The 21,771-nt window shown below is 48.0% G+C and overlaps 1 protein-coding gene across 1 annotated transcript in view; it reads left to right on the plus strand.

Moving 5' to 3' along the window:
* Positions 1–10,196: 10,196 nt before the first annotated feature.
* The window catches only part of LOC140395261 (rabphilin-3A-like), a 545,215-nt gene continuing 533,640 nt past the window's right edge, over positions 10,197–21,771 (plus strand). The window contains exon 1 of the mRNA XM_072482954.1: positions 10,197–10,284. The gene's annotated coding sequence lies outside the window, so the exon portion shown is untranslated. The remainder of the gene's footprint in view (positions 10,285–21,771) is intronic.

Below are 21,771 nucleotides of genomic sequence, written 5' to 3' on the forward strand. Positions count from 1 at the left end.
AACCGGAAGATCGTTAATGCCTAACTTAAATGTGTTTTAGATCAATTTGATTTGCGTACCTTGCACATATAGACTATAGTTGATATATAGGCAGTTTCCCTCCATGTTCTTTGGTTTGTCCTTTTCTACCTTCCCTCGGACTTATCAGCATTTCCACAGCTCCACATAGTCATTATAGTCACTCCTGAATGTAATTAGTTTCACTGTTGCTTTACATTCTCGCAACCTTGTTACTTGGTTACTCTATATTTTATACTGTCTTCACATCCCCATGCATCCAAGAAGCATCCCAATTAAGCAGAAATTGAACATGATTGGATCTAAATTCCAGTTCATATCTTTCATTGGCCCCAAAAACATCCCAGTCTGGCTCCACCATCGTGACCATGAGGGTTAAAGCATCAGGTCACAGCATGACTTCAGTTAGACATTCGTTCTGCCAAATAGGATGGTTTCTGAGCTGTTGGGGTGCTTAAAATATCCTCCAACAAATGCAATTCCAGTTCCAGTGGATTTGAAAAACGCTAACGTAACACCCTTATTCAAAAAGGGAGGAGGCAGAATGTGGCAAATTACAGAGCAGTTAATTTAACATCTGTCGTTGGGAAATTGTTAGAATCAATTATCAGGGACGTAATATCAGGACTTTTGGAAAGTCAAAACATAATCCATCAGAGTCAGCATAGTTTTATGAAGGGTAAATCATGTTTGACTTATTTGCTAGAGTTCTTCGAAGATGTAACAAGCCAAGTGAATATTGGGGATCCTGTAGATATCTGGACTTCCGGAAGGCGTTTGATAAGATGCCACACAGAAGGATAATACACAAGGTAAGATCACATGGGATTCGGGGAAATTTAGTAGCTTGGATAGAAAACTGGCTGACGGACAGAAGACAGAGCGTCGGGATAAATGGGTCATTTTCTGGATGGCACGGTGTAACTATGCCACAGGGTTCAGTCCTTGGGCCTCAACTATTTACAATCTATATTAACAACTTGGATATAGGGATAGAAAGGTTCTATCGCCATATTTGCACATGACACTAATATAGGTGGGACAATAAGTTGCAATGAGGAAATAAGAACCTTACAAATGGATTATAGATAGTTTAAGTGAGTTGGCCAAATGTGGCAGATGGGATTTAACGTGGATAACTGTGAGGTCATTAATTTTGGTCGGAAAAATGAAATGGGGAAAGACTTCAGGATGCTCCGGTGCAGAGGGATCTGGGTGCCCTTGTGCTTGAGTTGCAGAAAACTAGCATGCAGGTAATGAAGTGAATGGAATGTTAGCAATTCTCGCTAAAGGAATAGAATATAAAGGTGAGGAAGTGTTGTTGCAGCGATACAAGGCATTTGTGAGACCGCACCTGGAGTATTGTGCACAGTTTTGGTCCCCTTATTTGAGGAAAGATGTAGTGGCATTGGAGGCAGTTCAGAGGAGGTTCAGTAGATTGATTCCAGAGATGAGGGGTCAGTCTTATGAAGAGAGATCGAGCAGTTCAGGCCTATACTCTCCAGAGTTTAGAAGAACGAGGGGAGATCAAATTGAGGTATTTAAGATGATAAAAGATACGGATAAAGTAGATCTGGAGTGGGTGCTTCCTCTTGTGGGCTATTCTAGGACGAGAGGTCATAGACTTAGGAGAAGGGGTAGCAAATTTAAAACAGAAACGAAAGAGAAAATGCTGGAAAATCTCAGCAGGTCTGGCAGCATCTGTAGGGAGAGAAAAGAGCTAACGTTTCGAGTCCGATGACTCTTTGTCAAATTTAAAACAGAGTTGAGGAGAAACTACTCCCAAAGGGTTGTGAATCTATGGCTCCCACAGTCCACCCTATCCAATCCTCTGATCATCTTGTATGCCTCAATTAAGTCACCTCTTAACCTTCTTCTCTCTAACGAAAACAGCCTCAAGTCCCTCAGCCTCTTCTCATAAGATCTTCCCTCCATACCAGGCAACATTCTGGTAAATCTCCTCTGCACCCTTTGCAATGCTGCCACATCCTTCCTATAATGCGGCGACCAGAATTGCACGCAATACTCCAAATGCGGCCGCACCAGAGTTTTGTACAGCTGCAACATGACCTCATGGCTCCGAAATTCAATCCCTCTACCAATAAAAGCTAACACACCATATGCCTCCTGTAGCGCACAAAGACTCCGAGAGACGAATAGAGTGAAGTCGATGAGGCTTTATTAAGCGTGTCTGTTCCCCCGCAGCTCGATAGTAGAATGGCCTGCGGGGGAGGACTCCGGCTTCTTATACTCCGCCTTCAGGGCGGAGCTAGAGGTCAACGGCCAACCAGGACCCGGGATCTGCCAGCCAATGACATTAGGGCTTCCAGTCCCACATGACCCCTAATACATACTACCACACCTCCTTACAACCCTCTCAACCTGGGTGGCAACTTTCAGGGATCTATGTACATGGACACCGAGATCTCTCTACTCATTCACACTGCCAAGAATCTTACCATAGGCCCAGTACTCTGTCTTCCCGTTATTCTATCCAAAATGAATCACCTCACACTTTTCTGCATTAAACTCCATTTGCCACCTCTCAGCCCAGCGCTGCAGCTTATCTATGTCCCTCTGTAACTTGTAACATCCTTCCACACTGTCCACAACTCCACCGACTTTATTGTCATCTGCAAATTTACTCACCCATCCTTCTACGCCCTCCTCCAGGTCATTTATAAAAATGACAAACAGCAGTGGCCCCAAAACAGATCCTTGTGGTACACCACTAGTAACTGGACTCCAGTCTGAACATTTCCCATCAACCACCACCCTTTGTCTTCTTCCAGCTAGCCAATTTCTGATCCAAACTGCTAAATCACCCTGAATCCCATGCCTCCGTATTTTCTGCAGTAGCCTACCGTGGGGAACCTTATCAAACGCTTTACTGAAATCCATATATACCATAACAACTGCTTTACCCTCATCCACCTGTTTGGTCACCTTCTCAAAGAACTCAATAAGGTTTGTGAGACACAACCTAACCTTCACAAAACCGTGGTGACTATCTCTAATCAAATTATTCCAGATAATTATATATCCTATCTCTTATAAACCTTTCCAAGATTTTGCCCACAACAGAAGTAAGGCTCACTGGTCTATAGTTACCTGGGTTGTCTCTACTCCCCTTCTTGAACAAGGGGACAACATTTGCTATCCTCCAGTCTTCTGGCACTATTCCTGTAGACAAAGATGACTTAAAGATCAAAGCCAAAGGCTCAGCAATCTCCTCCCTAGCTTCCCAGGGAATCCTAGGATAAATCCCATCCGGCCCAGGGGACTTATCTATTTTCAAACTTTCCAGAATTGCTAACACCTCCTCCTTATGAACCTCAAGCCCTTCTAGTCTAGTAGCCTGAATCTCAGTATTCTCCTTGACACACTATCTTTTTCCTGTGTGAATACTGACGAAAAATATTCATTTAGCACCTCTCCTATCTCCTCGGACTCCACGCACAACTTCCCGCTACTGTCCTTGACTGGCCCTACTCTTACCCTAGTCATTCTTTTCTTCCTGACATATCTACAGGAAGCTTTAGGGTTATCCTTGATCCTACCTGCCAAAGACTTCTCATGTCCCCTCCTGGCTCATCTTAGCTCTCTCTTTAGGTCCTTCCTAGCTAACTTGTAACTCTCGAGCGCCCTAACTGAACCTTCATGTCTCATCTTTACATAAGCCTCCTTCTTCCTCTTGACAAGTGTTTCGACTGCTTTAGTAAACGACGGTTCCCTTGCTCAACCACTTCCTCCCTGCCTGACAGGTACATACTTATCAAGGACACGCAGTAGCTGTTCCTTGAACAAGCTCCATATTTCCATTATGCCCATCCCCTGCAGTTTTCCGCTCCATCAGATGCATCCTAAGTCTTGCCTCATCGCATCATAATTCCCTTTCCCCCAGATATAACTCTTGCCCCGCGGTATATACCTATCCCTTTCCGTCACTAAAGTAAACATAATCGAATTGTGGTCACTATCACCAAAGTGCTCACCTACCTCCAAATCTAACACCTGTCCTGGTTCATTGCCCAGTACCAAATCCAAAATGGCCTCACCTCTCGTTGGCCTATCTACATACAGTGTCAGGAAACCCTCCTGCACACATTGGACAAAAAAGGACCCATCTAAAGTACTCGAACTATAGCTTTTCCAGTCAATATTTGGAAAGTTAAAGTCCCCCACAACAACTACCCTTAGTTTCGCTCCTATCCAGAAGCATCTTTGCAATCCTTTCCTCTACATCTCTGGAACTTTTCGGAGGCCTATAGAAAACCCCTAACAGGGTGACCTCTCATTTCCTGTTTCTAACCCCAGCCCATACTACCTCAGTAGACGTGTCCTCATCAAACGTCCTTTCTGCCACCGTAATACTGTCCTTGACTAACAATGCCACCCCTCCCCCTCTTTTACCACCTTCCCTGAGCTTACTGAAATATCTAAACCTGCAACAACCATTCCTGTCCCTGCTCTATCCATGTCGCCGAAATGGCCACAACATCCAAGTCCCATGTACCAACCCATGCCGCAAGTTCACCCACCTTATTCCGCATGCTCCTGGCATTGAAGAAGACACACTTTAAACCACCTTCCTGCCTGCCGGTACACTCCTGCAACTTTGAAACATTACTCATGACCTCACTACTCTCAACCTCCTGTATGCTGGAGCTACAATTCAGGTTCCCAAGCCCCTGCTGAACTAGTTTAAACCCTCCCGAAGAGCATTAGCAAATTTCCCCCCCAGGATATTGGTACCCCTCTGGTCCAGGTGTAGACCATCCCATTTGTAGAGGTTCCACCGACCCCAGAATGAGCCCCAATTATCCAGAAATCTGAAAACCTCCCTCCTGCACCATCCCTGTAGCCACGTGTTCAACTCCTCCCTCTCCCTATTCCTTGTCTCGCTAGCACGTGGCATGGGTAACAACCCAGAGATAATAACTCTGTTTGTCCTAGATCTAAGTTTCCACCCTAGCTCCCTGAATTCCTGCCTTACATCCCTATCCCTTTTCCTACCTATGTCGTTGGTACCTATGTGGACCACGACTTGGGGCTGCTCCCTTTCCCCCTTAAGGATCCCGAACACACGATCCGAGACATCACGGACCCTGGCACCTGGGAGGCAACACACCAACTGCGAGTCTCTCTCATTCCCACAGAATCTCCTATCTATCCCCCTAACTATGGAGTCTCCAATGACTAATGCTCTGCTCCTCTCCCCCCTACCCTTCTGAGCAACAGGGACAGACTCTGTGCCAGAGACCTGTACCCCATGGCTTACCCCTGGTAAGTCCCCCCCTCAACAGTATCCAAAGCGGTATACGTGTTACTAAGGGGAACGACCACAGGAGATGCCTGTACTGACTGCTTCCTCCCAGTTCCTCTCACCGTCACCCATCTATCTTTATTCTTCAGAATAACTACATCCCTGAAGTTACTATCTATGACCACGTCTGCCTCCCGAATGATCCGAAGTTCATCCAGCTACAGCTCCAGTTCCCTAATGCGGTTTCTGAGGAGCTGGAGATGGATGCACTTCCCACAGATGAAATCAGCAGGGACACTGACGGCGTCCCTCACCTCAAACATCCTGCAGGAGAGACGTTGCACTACCTTCCCTGCCATCCCCTCTAGATAAAAAAAGAAAAAGAAAGAAAGAGCTTACCTGTTATTCACTCCCCTTCTCAGCAAGCACTCACTCAGCAACCTCTGCGCCTCGCACGATAACACCTGACGGAAAATAAAAGAAAAACTACTTACCAGTCACCAGCCAATCCCTTACCTGCAGGCTGTGACATCACGGTTCAACTTCTTTCTACTTCTACCTGCCCTCGAGCCTTCCTCTTAATCTTTACAGTGGTTGTTTTATTTTTGGTTAGAGGAGGGAGTAGGAAGGGAAATACTGAAGAAGTGTTTCGGGTTTAAGCGTCACTTGACAACAGCTCCTCCACAAACCACCTTCAAGTTAGAGTGACCACACCGGATGTATGCAAATTTTCCCCGCAACAGCCAATCAGCAGCTCCGCTCTACTGCCCTCTGCTGGATGCCTGTCTTCACTTGAACAGCTAGGGTCTCTTGCACAGGTACACCTTCAAGTTAGAGTGACCGCACCGGATGTATGCAAATTTCCCCCGCAACAGCCAGTCAGCAGCTCCACTCTACTTCTCTCTGCTGGATGCTTGTCTTTACTTGAACAGCTAGGGTCTCTTGCACAGGCACACCTTCAAGTTAGAGTGACCGCACCGGACTTATGCAATTATCCCCCACAACAGCCAGTCAGCAGCTCCACTCTATTTCCCTCTGCTGGATGATTGACTTTACTTGAACAGCTAAGGTCTCTTGCACAGGTACACCTTCAAGTTAGAGTGACCGCACTGGCCGCATGCAAATTTTCCCCGCAACAGCCAGTCAGCAGCTCTGCTCTACTGCCCTCTGCTGGATGTTTGTCTTTACTTCAGCTAGGGTCTCTTGCACAGATACACCTTCAAGTTAGTGACCGCACCGAACGTATGCAAATTGTCCCCGCAACAGCCAATCAGCAGCTCCGCTCTACTGCCCTCTGCTGGGTGATTGTCTTTACTAGAACAGCTAGGGTCTCTTGCACAGGTACAGCTTCAAATTAGAGTGACCGCACTGGACGTATGCAAATTTTCCCCACAACAGCCAGTCAGCAGCTCCACTCTGCTGCCCTCTGCTGGATGCTTGCTTTTACTTGAATGGCTAAGGTCTCTTGCACAGGTACACCTTCAAGTTAGTGACCGCACTGGACGTATGCAAATTTTCCCTGCAACAGCCAGTCTGCAACTCTGCTCTACTGCCCTCTGCTGGATGCTTGTCTTCACTTGAACAGCTAGGGTCTCTTGCACAGGTACACCTTCAAGTTAGAGTGACCGTACCGAACGTATGCAACTTTTCCCTGCAACAGCCAATCAGCAGCTCCGCTTTACTGCCCTCTGCTGGATGCTTGTCTTCTCTTGAACAACAAGGGTCTCTTGCAGAGGTACATCTTCAAGTTAGAGTGACAGCACCGGACGTATGCAAATTTTCCCCGCAACAGCCAGTCAGCAGCTCCACTCTACTGCCCTCTGCTGGATGATTGTCTTTACTTGAACAGTTAGGGTCTCTTGCACAGGTACACCTTCAAGTTAGAGTGACCGCACTGGATGTATGCAAATTTTCCCCGCAACAGCCAGTCAGCAGCTCCGCTCTACTGCCCTCTGCTGGATGCTTGTCTTTACTTGAACAGCTAGGGTCTCTTGCACAGGTACACCTTCACGTTAGAGTGACCGCACCGAACGTATGCAAATTTTCCCCGCAACAGCCAATCAGCAGCTCCGCTTTACTGCCCTCTGCTGGATGATTGTCTTCACTTGAACAGCTAGGGTCTCTTGCACAGGTACATCTTCAAGTTAGAGTGACCGCACCGGGCGTATGCAAATGTTCCCCGCAACAGCCAATCAGCAGCTCCGCGTTACTGCCCTCTGCTGGATTGAGGTAACAGCACCTCAAACACAAATCTTGTGTTCTTGATTAATAAGGGTATTTCTTGACTAATAATGGGTTCAGGGGTTATGGAGAGAAGGCAGGAGAATGGGGAGGAGGAACATATCAGCCATGGCCTAATTCTGCTCCTATATCGTATGGTCTATGGTCTCTGTAAAGGGCTCCACAGCTACATTTGATACTCCACTTCTGTTCCTGGTGTTACATTTCAGTTTTTTGCAACCAATCATGTGTGTTAGACATGAGTACAACCCTGCACACATCTCCCCAAAACTATTAGCCGAAAATTCAGAAGATTCAGAAAGTGTAGCCTGTACCGGGCTTTAGTTTCTGTCCTTAAAGCATCTCTGCACTGCATGTTCGAAGGGGATTAAAAAATTAAGAGTCAGCTGCAGTCCCCAGGGAAACTAGCCAGTAAATCCGCTTCCCAAAGGAAGTAGATATTTTCATTTCCCTGCACTGGTATCTCATGCAACATTGGGGAGTGGGTAGGGTGGCTCATCTAATGTGCGCGAAACACAAGGGGCAAGATTCTCCATTGCCTGATGCCGATATCGTAATCAGAGATCGTGTGGAGAATGGGCTCTGTTGCTCTTATTAGCCTTAGTTTTATTAGCTCTAATTCTGTCACCTTTGCTCACGAGTCGCCAGGTATCTTTCTGATACCGCCACGTGGTTCAAGCTCAAGTAATGATTAATAATGCAACACACCGCTTAGTAAGAATTAAATCAATGCTCATTTATTATATACAGCAATAAATACTTATACAATAATCCTACTTCTAGACTATTACCTACCACTAAAGGCCAATACTTAACTTTGGAGATGGCCCACCAGGTCAGAGAAATGAATGGTCTATCGAATTGGGTCTGGCCTGCGGGATTCAAAAGGCTGGTACGAGTCGATAATCTGGAGCACCTATCTGGTAGCGATCGCTGGAGTAAGACTTACTTGTTTTCCTTGTCGAAGGGTCTCGAAGGTTGCGAGCAGGAGAAGGGTCGATCTGAACTTGGCCCCTATTTTTATAGTTCCCAGGGGCTTCCTGCCTCTTGGGGCGGGCCTTTACCCTGGTTCCAAGTGATTGGACTTGGCCCCAATCACTTGGTTCGATATGCTCCAATAATGGGGCGATTCCTTGATCGGGGGGTGGTCGTCCACCTTTCTTTGTCTCAGCCACTGCTGGCGCCGAAAAGTCTGGATCGGCTTTATGCTGCTAATGTGTAGCAATTGTTCCCGGGGATTGCTGCTTAATATGCAGATGGCTGGGGTGTTGTTATGTCGATGGCTGCAGGTATCGGTCTGGGCCGACTTCCCCAGAGCCGAATACACTGTTTTACCTGCAGCTGTCCGTTTGAGTCCTGTTGGCTGATTTTCCCATCAGTCTCTTTCGTTCGCCATTTTAGATCGGGGTTTGACCATTCTAATCGGGAATCAGCCATTTTAGGTGGCTACAGCTCTGACGTCCAAATCGTGGCCGCCGTCGGTTTGAAGTCGGTCAGCCATGCTCCGCTCCCTCCAAAATGGCATCATTGTGTCACACGCCATTGCAATGGTGTTGGCGCATCATCGGAGGGCCCTCCCACGATGCTCCGCCCCCGATGGGCCGAGTTCCCGACCACGCGGGACACGTGTGGTCTCAGCGGTCGGGAACCCGGCGTGACAGCTGTGGACTGTCTCCAGTGCAGCCACAGATGGCCAGGATCCATGCTGCTGGCTGGGGGGGGACTGGTAGGGAGTGGCCAGGGGGTGGTCTTTGAGGTCGCGGTTGGCGGGTCGGGTCCGCTCATGGCCGGCGCCATGTTTTATGGCCCGACAGCTGTAGGTCATTGCTGTGCGCATGTGTGGCCAAGAACCTAGCCATTCTCCGGCCGTTTTCGGCACGGGAGCCGGGAGTTTGACCCTCTGCCGCTGCTAGCCCCTCACCAGTCTCGAATCGGTGAGGGTACAACATCGATTTTGGCGTCGTAAATCACCCGCGAATTCTCCATTCGAGCCAGCACTTAGCCGCTGAAATGGAGAATCCAGCCCAAGGATTTTTTTTAAGTAGCTCCCAAACTGCGTACTCCCTCATTCTAAGCTACATAAACCCTTCTCTACCCCCAGCACAAATCCACAACCTTGATCACCTTAGAAGGACAAGGACAGCAGACACATGGGAAGACGACCACCTGCAAGTTCCCCCTCAGGCCACACACCATCCCGACTTGGAACTACACTATTCCGTCACTGTTGCTGGGTCAAAAACCAACTCTCTCCCCATCAGCACTGTCGATGCGCCTACAACAGATGGACTGCAGCGGTTCAAGATGGTGGCTCACCACCACCTTCTCGAGGGCAGCTGAGAATGGGAAATAAATGCTGTTCTAGCCAACGAGACCCACATCCCAAAAGTTAATAAAATAGAACACGCACCCCTGTTAGCTTTAATCCTTTTGCTTGAATTAGCTTTTTTCTTAAAAATCTGACATCCAGACAGTTTAACTGTTCACACAGTATCAGAAAGTGAAAAGACTTCTTTTTGTTTCCATCTGTAAGAAGTTCTAATAATGTTCGCAAAAAGCAGAAGCAGTAAAGCGTGGCACAGGGTTTCCAGTGGTGCTCAGCAGGGATCTGTCACTCAGGGAGCATGCTCACAGCTGTGTGCATTCCCACAATATAAGAACTCTTTGAAGAGAGAATTGTCGGTTGTTGAGGCAGAGACTGGGGACAGAGGAGGCTGTCAGCAGAGACCTCTGACACTGGACCATCCTGCGTGGGGGAGGTAAGAGCATCAGGACAAAAAGCCTGTCATTTGCTGAAAATGCTGATGAACTTATTATTATTAGGGGGAATTAACTGAGCCCAAAAGGTTACTTTGCCTAACAAACATTTAGGGGGAATCGAGAATACTTGTCATTGCAATCTGATGTGAAAATGTTCAGCGGCAAAATGTTATGAAGTGATTGATTGTGCTGACTAATTCTTAGTTAAATTGGTGTCCTGGGCTGTGCTGGGAATTACAGACTTATAACTGGAAGCATCATCCACTTGTACCCCCTCCCTCTTGCTGCTCTGGTCTAGGGCTTTGCAGCTTAAGACCTGAGGAGTGGACATTAATAATAGATGGAAGTTTGTTTTTGTGTCAGTGCAGTTCTGCATTGGGAGATGGAGAGCGGTGCTGCACAACTTGAGTCAGTATCTGGAAGCTTGTGTGTGTGTGTGTGTGTTTTTGTTGCTGAAGGACCCGGGCTCCCAAGAGAGAGCTGGAAGCGGGGAATCTTCACACCGACCCTCCTAACTGTGTTTTCAGTCTGAAAAAGTGACAGCACAAAGTGCGAATCTGAAGCAGTGGCTTAGCCCTCCCCCTCCCCTCCGGTGACTGCGATGAGGGGACAGGCGGTGGTGACAACAAAATGCAGGTGTCTGCACTTTTCATTTGTGTCAGACATTTCTACTTCACCGAATGACAGCTACCTGCAAATAATGTCCGACACCTTTTTGTGTGGAGGCGTGTCATTAAACGTTAACTGATTCCACCCCCCCCCAAAGAAAAAAATCTGGTCGATGTCTCCCTGACAGGAAAGCCTGTCAGTCCTGTCCGTTTATCGCACATGTTTCCAGCGAAGATAGTCACCTGCCTCCTCCTCCCAGATGTTCCACTAGTTTGCCGTCGTTTGCAGCCAATCAGACCAGAACATTCCATTCGGCCCCTGAACCTGCTCCAATAGCCAATAAAATCATTGATGATCTGTTTGTGGGCCTTAACCCACTACCCTGCCTGCCCCTCCCAACCCTCGACTCCCTTGACCCTCAAAGTTCGATCCAACTCGGCCTAGAGTGCATTCACTGACTCCGCCTCAATTGTCCACTGTCTTAAATGTGAGACCCCTTATTTTCAAACCATGCCCCCCAGTCCTAAATCCCCCCCACAAGGGGAAGGGTCCTCTCAGTTTTTCACCCTGCCGAGTCCCATCACAATCTTCTGTATTTAAAAGATAATCTCTCATTCTTCTAAACTCAGAATCATAGATCTCTACAGGCTGTTGACCTGTTGAGTCTGCACCGACCCTCCGAAAGAGCACCCAGGTCCACTCCCCAGCCCACTCCACCCAATCCCCATAACCAAATCTGTACATCCCTGGCCCCCAATGGACAGTTTAGCATGGTAAATCCACCTAACCTGCACATCTTTGGACTGTGGGAGGAAACCAGAGCACCTGGAGGAAACCCTTGCAGACATGGGGAGAACGTGCAAACTCCACACAGTCAACCAAGGCCGGAATCGAACTCAGGTCCCTGGGGCTGTGAGGCATCAATGCTAACCACTGTGCCTCCTGCTGAGGCTAGGTCCAACGTGCTCAATCGTTTCTCCTAAGACAACCCTTTCATCCCAGGAGTCAGGCCTTAGTGAACCTTCTCTGAATTGCCTCCCATGTAAGTATGTCCCCCCCCCCTTAAGTGAGGATATTAAAACTGTACTCTGGTGAGGGGCAATCAGACAGATGTTGATCATCATCCCTTGACCATTGCTAGCAAGTGCAGGAGTGCAGAGGTTGGAGGCAGCTGGAGTGCCTTGCGACCTGGACTGCCCAAATACATTCACAAAGGAAGGATTTACTTGCACTGGAGATGGTACAGAGAAGGTTCACGAGGTGGTTTCTGAGATGAGAGGGTTGTCCTCTCTTTATGGGAAGTGGAGTAAATTGAGCCTGTACTCTCTGGAGTTTAGAAGAGAGGTGCTCCCGTAGAAACATACAAGATTATGAAGGGGCTTGGATGGGGAATCTACAACATGGGGCACAGTCTCAGGTTAAGGGATTGATCAACATTACATAAACTCCCCACCCTGGTTGGGATGCAACATGCTACTCATCACCTAATGAGATTTATATTTCACCACTTTTCCTGTAATTACACCCTGGGTAACTTGCCTATTATAAAGAACAACCTTCAATGACATTCAGTGTTGCTTCCCTGAAACGTCTGCAGAGTACATTCCAGTAATTTTGTACTGCTTTCCATCACAACACGTGGATTATCTTGAACTTCGATATCAATTGTGATGCAGGAAAAGGCAATAAAGAAAAGGAGCGAGAACTGGCAGCTTGAAAATTGACTCGAAGCAATTTGGAGGAGAGATTTGTTTTCTGGCGGAGGGGTTGGGAGTTGCTGAGGGAAATGGGGTTAGAAAATGTTGGGAGTTATGCGCAGTGAGGGATGCATTAAATAGTTGGAATTGACCTTGTCAGTGACTACAATCACAGTTGGATAATCAGTATTTACTTCCTAGACTCGGTTGTTGGTGCCCTGCAGCTGTACCATAACAAGAGTCTGAGCTCTTGGAAGAGGGAAAGAAACATTATGGAAGAAGAAAAAGATTTAAAGAAATCTTCCATTGTAAATAATGCAACTGGCATATGGCTGATGAAATACGGAACAAGAGCAATAAACATCTCTGGATTCATGGGGCAATATATCAGAGGTTCAGTCCATCGTTTCTTGAAGCATCTCAATTAATCTTTTTGTAACCCTCCAATTATTCAAATATTTACGTGATTTCAAACAACAATTTGTTTTAGGATTGCATATTTGGAATTCTCAATCTCCGAGGATTGTAGGTGCATTTGAGTATATTCAAGACAGACATTCATAATCTTTTGGTCTTTTAAGGGAGCCAAGGGTTATGGCAATAGGAGTGCACAGTGGAATTCAGGTAGAAGACCAGCCATAATCTTATCGAATGACCTACTCCCACTCCTACCTATTCTGTTCCTTATGTCTTAAAAACAAGTTTAGGCATCCATGGATTTAAACTTGTGTTGCTCCCTGTGGGATTTGCCTTGTTTACGGAAAATTCTTTAGGGCCTCTAGGATTGCTCTAGAGGTTTCTGTTTGTTGCTCCTCTTATGGTTCAGGTGGTACACTCGGTCCCCTCCTATCCAAAATGAGGGCAATCATTCCTATTCTGTTGAACCTCAATTAACCACCAGGTTATGTTACCTTTTCAGTGAGTAATGACAAATCTGGAGTCTCCATATCGCCACCTTTTTAAATTAGCTGCTCTTTTTAAAAAATTGACGTTGTTCTAAGTTCGAACTGGCAGTCCTGATTTCCACTGGGGCTTCATGTGAAACCTCTGCTCTGGCTGGGCTTCTACCCAAAAGCCCTCACTTTTATTGACATCCTTGGCCTTCAGAACTGGCTCCAGCTGACATCGCAACTTGAAGCCTTGTCTCCAGCTGACGTCCCAACATGAACCCCAACTCTGTGCCGACATTAGATGACATCACAATACTAAGGCCATTACCAGCTGAGACCCCAATATGAGCCCAACTCAAACTTTTCAGAGTTAAGGTAAAGAGCAGGGAAATTGGGCTGACTGGATAGCCCTTTGAAATAGCCAGCACAGTGGGCTGAGTGGCTTCCTCTGTGTTATTATCATTCTATAATTAAATAATATATCAAATCGTTATATTAGATTACTACTTAATGCTGGATGGGAAGAGCACTGAAGTATTCCTGTCCTCAATACATCCACCAAAGCCAAAAGAAAAACTGCCAAAAATACTTGGATTTCTGTGCGGTCCAAAGCATTAACCTCTCTTTTTCTCACCAGGTGATTGGCTGACCCACCTTTATTAAAAATGTTATTCCTTTCTCAGAGTCAATGCCCAGAGAGGACAGGGAAGTTCCCTCATCCATCCCCTTACTTGCTCCAAAAAAACAATTTAAAATTGAATCCAATTCATGGTCCCCACTAGATTCAAGCTGACAAGAACAGACATTAAAACTGGTCCCCCAGCCGCTTGTCTCTCGTCCACGCGCCGTCCGTTGACGGCGGGATTCTATCCTCCCGCTTGTCAATGCATTTCCCATGGTAACCACCCCACGTCACCGCGAAACCCGCTGGCAGGTGTGCGCTGCCAGTGGGAAAAGTCACTCCCAACGACCCGAGAATTCTGACCCTGATTTCAAGGTTCAAAGGCCAAGAGGAGACTGATTGACCCACTTTTATTGATTCAATTCTAAAATTTACAAAGCCAATGCGCAGAGTGGACAGGGCAAGCCCGTAATCCATCTCATTGTTTTCTCCAGAAACCAATTCAAATTGAATCCAATTCATGGTATCCACAAGAGAGACATACAAGATCCAGGCTGAGAAGAAAAGGCATTGCACCTCATTTGGACTTGATCTTAGCCAAAAGGCCTAAAATAATAATCTTTATTATTGTCACAAGTAGGCTTACATTAACACTGCAATGAAGTTACTGTGAAAATCCCTTAGTCTCCACATTCCGGCGCCTGTTCGGGTACACAGAGGGAGAATTCAGAATGTCCAATTCACGTAACAAGCACGTCTTTCGGGACTTTGGAGGAAACCGGAGCACCGGGAGGAAACTCACGCAGACACGGGGAGAATGTGCAGACTCCGCACAGATATTGGCCCAAGGGGAATCAAACCTGGGACCCTGGCGCTGTGAAGCAAGAGTGCTAACCACTGTGCTACCGTGCCGCTGTCTGACCCCACTGTGCACTTTCTGTTTGCCTTCCTGCATTTCTGGTTTTCATGCTGTGCTGCTTAGGGAAATGTGTTCCAGTGCAGTGATGTGTAAAATGTATTTATTGAATATAATAATGTGGGGTTTGCAAAGGCTTGAATTTATATCCTGCCGTATGTTGCTACAAGTAATGACTTCTCCGCGCCCTGCAAGCCTGATACTCAGCTCTACATTCTAGTGGAGTTCATTTTTATTTGTGAATTAGGTCTGATTAGCATAAAACATCAATCTGCCCCTTTCTCCTCCCCTCGTCCCAATTATAATCTTCAAACTTCAGAGATTTCTTTCAGGTTTGAGTGGAAAAAACTCTCTTCTGCTGTATTTGCATAAATAAATTAGATTAAATTAACATAATTCAATAATTTATGATCCCTAAAAAAGTGCAGGCTTTTCAAGTTGACTTCATAAAGCTATTTGGTGAGTATTAAGGGAAAAACTTGTGTTAGAACTTGCCTGATTTGCATCCATAAATGAGGTCATATTACCATAATTTAGTAATACATTATACAGAACAGAATTAACTGTGATAAGTTAGTTTTTTCGAGTTGTGCCAGAGAGACTATTTTATAACCAATTGGACTTCTCCATGTAAATTAATTCCAATTCAGCATAATTGAGCATATGTTACACAAAGTAAATGAATGGGTAAACCTTTGCTGAGTTTTGCTGCATTTATTTGGCAGATTGAAATGCAAAAATATTTGTGCCAAATTCTAGGACTCTGCTCCCATCCTGTGACACAGTGCCACCTTACACATGGATAGGGTCGAGTTGAGATGGTAAAAGAAACACCTTCTGAAAAGCATAATCAAAACTAGGAAATGCTGCACATGCTCAGCAGGGCTGTATGTTTGACGGTGCAATGAATCTTGTAAATATTAGCTGTAATTGTAAATGGGCGTGAGTATCACACAGCACTGGTAGAAACCAATTTGATTTGCACCTTCTGTGATGTCAAATTTAAATGGTCACGTTTTCATGCAATTTTATGAGCAAAGTATATTTTGGGAGGGAAGTGCCTGAAGGAGAAAGGGCAGGTTAAGATTTCAAATGTGGCTGTAGAAGGCCCTTCCAAAGATTGACAAGGTCAAGTAAAGATAAGGCCAAGCAAAACCAGAAAAACCAAAGATCACAAGGCTTAAAGTTCAAATCTAATTACTCTTGCAATGACGCAGTTATTGGATTTAAAATGTGGAAACGTTGGGATTAGGTATACCACATGAAGATTAAATCAAATGGAACAAGTGTTTGAAAGATTTTTAAAAAGGCAAAAAACGCTACAGCCTTTGCTCCAAAATGGAGGAAACGACGAGATCTACCGGCAATTCCCAGTCCGAAATGGAGGAAAATTAAATTTATTGTTCAAACCCGTGCGCTGAAGCACATCTTGGATGAAGGAATGATATTATGCTTGTCGCTATTTATATATTTTCAGATTCTGATAAACCTGGCTTGCCTTAAAGTGCATTTTAAATATTTTCTATTTTTATTTCGCTTTCTGAGCATTTGCAATTTTTCTTTTACATTTCTAGTGTTTTGCAGTTTGTGCTAATTTGTACTGATGCTATGTAGGAGGCTGGGCAAAATCACAGCATTGTTACGGTGCAGAAAGAGGCCATTCGGCCCATCGTGCATGTGCTGGCTCGCCAAACGAACATTATGGCTTAGTACCTTTCCCCTGCCTTTTCCTCGTACCCCTGCACATTGTTTCTATTTAAGTAATGATCCAATGCCCTCTTGAATGCCTCGATTGAACCTGCCTCCATCACACTTCCAGGCAGTGCCTTCCAGACTGAACCACTCGATGTGCGAAATACATTTATCTCACATCAGATTTGCTTCCTTTCATTTAAAATGCTTTTATTAAGGGTATTTCAAAATTATATAGAGCAAAGATAAGCGTGAATGTACATTGAAAAAATATCTATACGTTGATCGTCTTCCATTATGTACATCGGTTGTCTTTCGTTATTTACAGCAGTTACAGATTCTTGTTTTTCGTTTTCCAGTAGGCGTTTAGTTCTAGTTTTATCCTCTTCCCCCATTTCTTCCTGACACACCCTCCCCCTCCCCTTCTAGGCATCAGGCATGCCCCCTTCCCCCATCGGGTCTTTTATCCTGTTCCAGTTGGGTTGGCGTGATGCTGTGTGTTTTGCTATGTGTTGGGCGTGGTTGGGCTTCATGCGTCTTTATTCCCCCCCCCTCCCTCTTTTCGTTTGTGTCCATTTTACTGTGGCTTCCCCCGCCCTCTGGCTTATTGCTTGTTGGCTACAAATAGGTCTTCGAACAGCTTGATGAATGGCTCCCACGTTTAGTGGAAGTCCTCGTTCAACCTCCGGATGGCAAATTTAATTTTCTCTATCTGAAGATCGTCTGCACTCTCAGGGAGCGTGGGAGTGTTTCCCACCTGTGAAGGTCCTTTTTAACTTCCTCCATCAGGCTGGTTCGGTTACATTTATGGACCCCTGTCCAGTCATGAACAATTTGGATCTCCAGGTAACGCAATTTGTGTCGGGTCTGTTTAAATTGCATTCCCTCCAGCTCTGCCCCTCCCCTTAGCGGGTTCACCGGGAAGACCTCACTTTTTGCCCATGTTGAGTTTGTAGCACAAGAAGGCTCCAAACTCTTTCAAGAACGCCATGGTTCCTTCCATGCTGCTTTGCGGGTCCGAGATGTAGAGGAACAGGTCATCCGCATAGAGCGAGATTCTGTGCACTCTGTCTCCTCTCTGGATCCCCTGTTGATTCTTTGCTGCCCTAAGCGCGATCGGCAGTGGTTCGATCGCCAGGGTGAACAGCAGCGGGGACAGTGGGAATCCCTGCCTTGTGCCTCTGTGCAGCTGGAAGTACTTGGAGCTGGTGGCATTCGTCTGTATGCTCGTTGTGGGAGCGTTGTACAGGAGTTTCACCCAGGTGGTGAACCTTGCTCCAAGCCCGAACCGCTCCAGCACCTCTGAGTTACTTCCATTCGACTCTGTCGAAGGCCTTTTCTGCGTCCAGGGAGATTATCACGTTCAGCAGCCGCCTGATGTTTGATGTTAGCTATCTACCTTTGACAAAGCCCATCTGGTCCTCTGCGACCACCTCTGGTACGTAGTCCTCCAGTCTCCTGGGTAGGATCCTGGCCAGTATTTTCTACGTTTAGCAGCGAAACGGGTCTACAGGATCCGCATTCTGTTGGGCCTTTGTCTTTCTTGGGTATCAACAAGATTGAGGCTTGTGCCAGCGTAGGCGGCAGGATGCCCCTCGCCAGCGAGTCTGTGAACATCTCTTGCAAGTGTGGGGTCAGTGCTGTTGCAAATCTTTTATAGAGGTGCGCCTGAAAACCTTCTGGTCCCGGCGCCTCCCGCGCCTGCATGTAGCTAATACTCTCCATGACTTATCCCTGTTCTAGCAGCGCTTCCAGGCCCCGTCTCCTATCCATCTCCACGACTGGCATGTCCAGTCCATCGAGGAACAACTTCATTCCCCACATCCCCTGCGCGGGGGCACAGAGGTGTACAGCCCCCAGTAGAAGGTCTTGAATGCCTCTTTGACTTTCTCCGGCTCCGCTACTGGTTGCTGCTAGTTCCTTCGTGGCTGCCTGCTTTCTCAGCTGGTGAGGCAGTAGGCGGCTGGCCTTGTCTCCGTGTTCGTATAGGGTCCCCCGTACCTGGTGGAGTTGGTGCACTGCTTATTTCGTGGAGAGCAGGTCAAAGTCCATTTGTAGCTTTCTCCTCTCCGCCAGGAATTCTATGGTCGGGGCCTCAGAGTATCGCCGGTCTACCTCCAGTATGGAGTCGAGTAGCTGTTGCCTAGCCAACCTCTCTTCCCTATCGCTACTTGGTTTGTAGCCAATAATTTCACCCCTGATCACAGCCTTAATTGCTCAAGAACATGGAGGGTGAGACCTCTCCATTCCGGTTATTAGTAATATACTTATCCATGGCCTCTGATATTTTCTCACAGATACCCTTGTTGGCCAGTAGGGCCATGTCCAACCCCATGGTGGGCGTTGGGAATGGCCCGTCTCCAACCTCATATCCGCGTAATGTGGAGCGTGGTCGGAGATTACAATCGCGGACTATTCCGCTCTTACTAGCCCTGGAAGCACCGATTTTCTCACTACAAAGAAGTCGATCCATGTGTATACATTGTGTACCTGGAGGAGAAGGAGAACTGCTTCTACCCTGGCTGGGTGAGCCTTCATGGGTCTACTGCCCCCATCTGCTCCATTGATACGTGAGTTTTTTCGCCATGTTAGAGGCCTTGCCTGTTTTGGGGTTCGATCTGTTTGTCTGTGGGTCCTATAAACAGTTAAACTGTCCCCCACCACCCATGATAAGTTGGTGCGTGTGTATGTTGGGGATTTCCGGGATGGTCTTTTTTATAAATTCTCTGTCGTCCCAGTTGGGTGCGTACACGTTCAGCAGGAGGCCGTTGACCATGACGTACCGTCCCCCTGGGTCCATAACCGTCCTCATTGCGGTAAACATCGTCCTCTTATTTAGCAGAATGGCTACCCCCTGGCCATCGTCCCGTAGCAGGAATTGTATGTCTGTCCCACCCAGTCCTTCCTTACCCACAGTCGGTCATTCTCCCTCAGGTGCGTCTCTTGGAGGAAGACTATGTCGGCTTTCAAACTTTTCAGGTGGGTGAAGACTCTGGATCTTTTTCACTGGGCCGCTAATTCCCATGACGTTCCAGGTGACTATCCCTGATGGGGTTTTCTCCCCCCACTCCTGCGGGATCAAACACACTTACCTGCCTGCCAATATGGCCGCCAACTGTGTTACGCCATGTGGGCGAGTGCCTGCACTCGGGGTTTCCCTTTGTTCAGGGACCCTCCAAAGTGGCTGGCTGCGGTGTCTTTGTGTTCTAAGTCGCCACGTGTGGCCCTGTTGTAGTCGGCCTAATGCCCTTACTATCCTTGTCTCTAAATTTCCCCTAGGTACTTTGTGGCAAACCACTGTGTTCCTATATTAAGGGTTGTACGGTAGAACCTGCACTACAGCGTCACCTGGGCCCCTGCATGCTAGCTCCGCCCAGGAGCTGGGTTATAAATATGCGTGGCCTTCAGCTGGCAGCCATTTCGTCAGCTGCTGTAGGAGGCCACACTTCAGGCGCGAAATTCTCCGTAATCGGCAGGATGTCCGCCGACCGGCGCCAAAAACGGCGCAAATCAGTCCGGCATCGCGCCACCCCAAAGGTGCGGAATCCCCCGCATCTTGAGCGGCTGAGCCCTAACCTTGAGGGGCTAGGCCCGAGCCGGACTGATTTCTGCCCCGCCAGCTGGCGCGGAAATGACACTCCGGGTGGCGCCTGCGCGGGAGTGTTAGCGGCCGCTCACGACATCCCCGCGCATGCGCAGTGGAGAGGGTCTCTTCCGCCTCCGCCATGGTGGAGACCATGGCGAAGGCGGAAGGAAAAGAGTGCCCCCACGGCACAGGCCCACCCGCGGATCGGTGGGCCCCGATCGCGGGCCAGGCCACCGTGGGGGCACCCCCCGGGGCCAGATTGCCCTGCGCCCCCCCCCAGGACCCCGGAGCCCGCCCACGCCGCCTTGTCCCGCCAGTAAGAGAGGTGGTTTAATCCACGCCGGCGGAACAGGCATTCCAGCAGCAGGACTTCGACCCATTAAGGTCAGAGAATCAGCGGGGGGGGGGGCCCGCCAACCGGCGCAGCGCGATTCCCGCCCCCGCCGAATCTCCAGTGCCGGAGAATTCGTCAACCGTCGGGGGCGGGATTCACGCCAGCCCCCTGTAGCGCACAAAGACTCCGAGAGACGAATAGAGTGAAGTCGATGAGGCTTTATTAAGAGTGACTGTTCCCCCGCAGTTCGGTAGTAGACTGCCTGCGGGGGAGGACTCCTGGTTCTTATACTCCGCCTTCAGGGCGGAGCTAGAGGTCAACGGCCAACCAGGACCCAGGATCTGTCAGCCAATGACATCACGGCTTCACAGTCCCACATGACCCCTAATGCATACTACCACATTCACCCCTTGTTAAAAATGAACCCGGCGGGGTGATGCTTCGCATGGTGGTAAGGGTTTACAAGGCTGGTCCTGGGAGGAAAACTTTTGCATGTTATCACAGTATGTACAAGGTTTTTTTTCGAACTATTTACAGTAATCGTCAGGAGAAAAAGACAAAATGTTCTTGTTAAAAGTCCACATATTGTAGTGCTAGATCGACGCCACGAGTCAGTCGGGCGGTCTGGTCGTCCGTGTCGATCGCCTCGGCCCCGGTGGTGGTGGTGGTGCTTGTTCCGGTGTTGTCGTCTCCGGGAGCCTTACGGTTTCAGCTTGGGCTTCACTCCTGGTCGGGCCTGGGAGGAGGACCGATCCTCCTGGGAAGGGGGCGGTCGCGGGGTGCGGCAGTGGCAGGAAGGGGTTGATTGGTGTCGGGGGGGTGTGTGTGTTGCCGGCGGGCGCCAGATCTCGCAGGGAGACCGTGTTCTGTCGGCCGTCGGGGTACTCCACGTAAGGGTACTGCGGGTTCGCGTGAAGGAGGTGAACCCTTTCGACCAACGGGTCCGACTTGTGCGCCCGCACATGTTTTCGGAGCAAGGTGGATCCTGGGGCCGCCAGCCAGGTCGGCAGCAACGTTCCAGAGGAGGACTTCCTGGGGAAGACAAGGAGGTGCTCATGGGGCGTTTGGTTAGTGCTAGTACACAGTAGTGACCGGATGGAGTGGAGGGCGTCCGGGAGGACCTCGTGAAACCGGGAGGTC

Source organism: Scyliorhinus torazame, chromosome 1, assembly GCF_047496885.1.
Source record: "Scyliorhinus torazame isolate Kashiwa2021f chromosome 1, sScyTor2.1, whole genome shotgun sequence".
NCBI classification, from domain to species: domain Eukaryota; kingdom Metazoa; phylum Chordata; class Chondrichthyes; order Carcharhiniformes; family Scyliorhinidae; genus Scyliorhinus; species Scyliorhinus torazame.